Source organism: Sorex araneus, chromosome 11 (assembly GCF_027595985.1).
Source record: "Sorex araneus isolate mSorAra2 chromosome 11, mSorAra2.pri, whole genome shotgun sequence".
NCBI classification, from domain to species: Eukaryota; Metazoa; Chordata; class Mammalia; order Eulipotyphla; family Soricidae; genus Sorex; species Sorex araneus.
In genome coordinates, this window is record NC_073312.1 from 38,737,950 (window position 1) to 38,743,670 (window position 5,721).

The window sequence follows — 5,721 nt, forward strand, 5'->3', positions numbered from 1 at the left end:
GATTGTTGCTATACTTACATCTTTTGGTTCTTTTAAAAATTTTCTAAACCATATAGAGCTTTATTGAAGGCACTTTTCAGTGGCTGGAGAGACAGGACAGCAGGTAAGGAGCCTACTTTTCTTGCAGTTTATCTTGGTTAATTCTCTGGCACCCATAGTCTCCTCAGCACCACCAGGAATGAATCCTGAGCACAGAGACAGGAGAAACCATTGAGCACTTCTGACTGTAGCCTCCAAGCTGCCCTTGCCCCCATAAGTAAATACACTTTCAAAAATAATATGGCAATTCAGTCAGGATATGGACAGACAATTGTTAGCAGAATGCAGCACAGTATTCAGACTTCCTTCCCACCCACCTCTCCTTTTTTATGACTTTCTGAGTCAGAAAGTCATTATCAAACCCCATGAATTCTTCATTTAACATTTGAACAGGGAAGAGTTACAGGGAGGGTTGACATTTCCTGTGTAACATACTCTTTACCAACTTCTCACAAGCAGAGCTGGGATCCCCAACTTCTAGGAAATGAAGCAAGAATGGTAAAATGATCCATCTGAAGACAGACAATCAAAGAAAAGAACGGCTGCTCTGCTGAGGGTCACCATTTTCATGGGGATACTGAGAAATCTACTGATTCATGGGGTCTGCTTTTTTTGGATTTCAGGCTCAACAGGCCTCTCCAAGTTTATGCCTTTATCTACACTGAAGGCAGAGACATAGATAGGACATAAAAAATGAATTTTAGCATCTCCACACCCCAAGGAGTTGGTGCTGAGGTGGCTAATGTGTGTCAATGTGCCTCTTCCTGGGAACCCAGATGACAGATCTCAAAACCCTTGAGGAAAAGTGTTTCTCCCCAGGTCAATCCAGCTTTGGAAACACTCTGTCATGACAGATACTTTACCCTATAACAACACAAAGTGTTCTATATATTGAGATTTTAAAAACTAAAGCAAAAGAAAATCCTGCATTTCACTAACACTTACTTAATACAAGTAGCTTCTCAAACTGTGCAGTCCTAGAAGCACAGTAATCAGCAAGGCACACACAATTTCTCTGGACATCTCCAGCATCTTCAGCTTCCTGTGCCCACCTTGCCTGGAACCTCCATTTCCCGCAAGGTTATTTACTCTTCGCCAGCCACAGTCCCCCCGACCTCCCACCTTTTACTACTTTGAGCACCATATTTCTTCTTAGTCTTGGGTTTCCGTGTTGGAGGAGCAAATTTAGCAAATAACCCTTCAGATTGTCTCTGTCATTTGCCCTTTACCTTTGGCTTTATCTCTTAGCATCACCTGCCTGAGTCTTTCTCTTAAGGATAGTGACAGTGGTGGTGGGATCAGAGCACAGAATAAGGAGATAACACAGCCATATGGGGGCTTTGACTGGTTCAGGATTCATTCTTGTCCCTTCTTCACATTGCTCTGTTCCCCAACCCCACTTATTACAAAGTATAGATTTGCAAAAAGTGGTGGGGTTATAAAATCAAAGGTATATTCAAGTTCCTAAATCACATTATCAAATTATTTTCAGAACATTTGCATAATTTTTACATCTACAAGAGTTTGTTTTATGATGCCACAGAAGTATTAGATCCTCACTGAAGGTTAAAAAGATGCCAATTTCACATGCACTCGAGTAGACAGTTTCTTATTGGTTTAATTCCCATCTCATCATTTACTAGTGATGCTGAACGTAGTTTCATTTATTTATGACTTATTGGCCATTTGCCTTCATACTTAGCTCATATCTACTGGGATCTTGTTAACTTTTCTTTTTCTTATTTAAGAGTACCTTAAACTGTAAGACTATTAACCCCTTTACCATTTTTGTTGAAAGTGCCCTTTTCTACTTTGTCTTGAACTTTTATTTTGAAAATATGGCATTTTAATGCAATTTGCAGGTGCTATACACACACTGCACATTTTTATCTGTCAATATTTTCCTTTATGATACTTTTTACTGCTGATATTATAGGTATTTCTACGCTCCTGTTAGTCATGCCTCTGCTTTTTTTCCCCAAAGTTTTTTTTCACTTATAAATAAAAATTCCATTTGATGAATAATCTATATTTCCCCTGGGTGATATTCCTCTTATCATCTTAATTCTTATATATTTTTCAATATTTTTCTGCACTTACTGTGTCTGCTTCATTGATCTGTTTGCAAATTCTTTTGCCAATAAAACACTTAATTGTTGGAACTTTAGAATACACACAATTTGCAAAAACAGTTCCCCCTGCTTTTATAAAATGTTTCTAACCTTTCTCACTTGTTTATTTTTCAAATAAAGTTTTGAGTTATTTGATAAATATTTACTTTCTAAAAAATTTTATTGGCCAATTGGTAATAGTTGAATTGGCTACTAAATCGAATGGGATGGACATTTATTTATGTACTTATTTGCACCTATTTATGTGATTCTGTGGCAGCTTAGGAATAAACATTCTGCTTTTTACCATCACTTTATATATTTCAGAAAACTTTCATGTTGACTACACAGGCATTGTGAGAGTTATTCTTGGTTATTTTATGCTTTCAAAATCTATTATGAAGAAGTCATTTTCTTATGCCATTTTAGTAATTATCGTTGGCATTTAGCAATGTTCTTGATTTATGTTTATTTATCTTGTACCTGACAATCTTATTGATTTAAACAGTGTTTTGGTCAACCCTCCTGAGCCTTTTTAGTTTATAATCGTATTGTCTGTAAATAGCATAATGCTCCACTTCCTTTCCTGGAGTCCTTCCACTTCTCGCTCTCTTCCTGTTTACTGCACCAGTCAGAATGTCCCTCTCAGAGATCACTAAACTGGTGGTAGTGGGTTTCTAGCAATTAGACTCCATTCCAGTGGCATAGATGTTGAATAGAAATATATATTTTTAATCTTACATATTTTTATATTTATATATTTTATTGAATCACTGTTAGACACAGAGTTACAAAGTTGTTCATGATTAAGTTTTATTCATACAATGTGCATAGGGATAAATAATGTATTATTTTTACGTAGGGTTAGATTTTTTTTTTTTTGCTTTTTTTGGGTCACACCCGTCATTGCACAGGGGTTACTCCTGGCTCTGCACTCAGGAACTACTCCTGGCAGTGCTCAGGGGACCATATTGGATGCTGGGAATCAAACCTGGGTCAGCTGCGTGCAAGGCAAATGCCCTACCCGCTGTGCTATTGCTCCAGCCCCCCATAGGGTTAGATTTTATCAGTAAAGAATACATAATTCACTTGTTTTCTGTTTGTTTATTTGGGGGTCGCTCCTCGCAGTGCTCAGAGTCTACACCCAACTCTGTAGTGATTCCTGGGGATCACTCTCTGTGGAGCTCAGGTAACCATGTGGTCTCAGGAATTGAGACCCAGATCTGCATGTAGAGTATATATGTATCAGCCCATTGAATTATCTATCCAGCCTTACATCATACAGTTTTTTTAAATTACAAGATAGTCAACTTTGTATTTTGGTTTCATCAAATATATTTTAGTATAGATAACATCATCATTTTATAATATGTATTAAAGGCATATTAGTAGATTTTATAATATTTAATCTTCTTGGATTCCTTTGGTAAAACATCTTGATAAAGGTTATGATAAAGGTTTTTTGTTATTGTTTGGGTTTTGTTTTGGGGCCATACCCAGTGGTTTTCAGGGGCTATTTCTGGCTCTGTACTCTGGAATGACTCCTGGCAGTGCTCAGGGAATCATGTGGGTTGCCAGGGATCAAACCCGACTTGGTTGCGTGCAGACAAACACCCTACCCAGTGTGCTATCTCTCTAGCCCAAGGTTGAGAATTTGGAGCTGCTCTCAGCAGTGGTCAGGAGACCAGGCTGTGCCTTGGATCACACCCAGGGCCTCACACATGCAAGCCATGTGCTCTGTTACTTGAACCACACCCCTGGCCTGTTGCAGACATTATTTTATTATTATGCCACATTTGATTTGCTAGTATTTTTGTCAGAACTGACTACCAAATTTTTAGATTCCCAGTACAGAGTGAAAATGTGGGGTTCCTTGCTGGAAAGTTATGAGTCTTTCAAGTGACAGAGAACATTGAAGAGAGGACAGAGTCTTCCTGAGGATGGGGGCCTATGTCAGAAACATATTGCCTGTCAATCAAGCAGGACTTGATTTTTGCTTTTATTTGTACATGAACTTGAAATTAGTTCACAGTTACCTCTTTGTGCTCTCGATATCAAGTTTAGATATCAGATTTAATCTCTTCTTGGCCTTTTGGCTAAGATCAAGTGTAGATATCAGATTAAATTCATTTTAGGAAATGAATAGAGTTTGTATTCTACTGTACAGATTTTTTGTATCCTAGTTAGAGTCTGTTTAGTATGGAAAATGGGATGTGAAAGGAACACATACGTGTGGCCCTTTAGTCATGAGTTGTTATTGATTCATTTTTAAATATTTAAAAAGTTCAACAGCACTATAACTTCTAGGTTTTTTAAAGGCAATTTTATTTTACATACAAATAAAACCCACCTATTTTCACAAATTTTCTCTCACCTCCCACCATCTCCTGCTCAGGTAGCCTTATTTTTATTGTCAATATCTGATGGGTTTATTATATCCTTTAATTGTTAGTTCATCAGTTTTATATCCTTATATTACACATGCAGATTAGATAATCCAATACTTTTCTTCTGATTTATTTTATTTCACATCAGACCTTGAACTCCTTCTATATTGCGATGAATTATAAAATATTTCTTTTTATAGTTAAGTAGTATTCCTATTATATAAATGCATCATGTCACATCCAATTTATCTAAAATATATGATCAACTGTATCTATGTGCATTTTTCAGTTAATTTCTCTCTCATTTTTTTTAGCTATTTGGGTCACACCTGGCGATGCACAGGGGTTACTCCTGGCTCTGCACTCAGAAATTACTCCTGGTGGTGCTCAGGGGACCATATGGGATGCTAGGAATCAAACCTGGGTCGGCTGCGGGCAAGGCAGAAGCCTTACCCTCTGTACTATCACTCCAGCCCCTTTTTCAGTTAATTTCAATGAGTTTATTATAAACTTTGTAATTTGTTTTATTTCATCTCAAAAACAAATAATATTGATGTCTTGCTTATATTTCAATTAGACTTACTAGAGTTTTCTCTATTTTTACCATAATTTTCACCTAATTCTCCAACCTTCCCACAAAGCTCTAGTTTAAGGAGGATTTGCTAACTTACATCCTCTTTGATGGGGCCCAACTTTTGCTTACTTGGGTTTTTTTTCTGATTTAATTTCTGCTTTTTAACTATTGTTCCCTTCTACTTACAATTCTTTTTCTGTTATCTTCTCATGCTCTTTAGATATATATGCATATATAATGTATGCAAAATGAAAACACTGAGAATTATACACGTGTTCCTGCTTCCAGTTTGGACCATATTCATATTCTTTGAAATTAAATGTTTTTAAAATTACTTTCCCCCAAGAATCTCTAACTGAAGATGTAACTTCTATGACTTTAGCTAATTAAGGTCTCTCCCCATTTAGAAAAATTCATGAGGTTAAATTTGATTTATTGATTTAAACTTTACAAGCTTTAGCTCTTTCTATAGTTTGTTTTAGACTATTACATTATAATTTCTGAATTTTAGGTTTATGGGTCTTTCTTTTTTAAAAAAAATAATGTCCCAGGATGTTTGGTAAGTAATATTTTCTGTAAGGCATAGTCTAAATTCAGCTAATCCAGGCTT

General features: G+C 36.4%; 1 pseudogene; it reads left to right on the forward strand.

The window, feature by feature from the left end:
- The first annotated feature begins 4,226 nt into the window (after nucleotides 1-4,226).
- Nucleotides 4,227-4,333, forward strand: LOC129399529 (U2 spliceosomal RNA; annotated as a pseudogene).
- The last annotated feature ends 1,388 nt before the right edge of the window (nucleotides 4,334-5,721 follow it).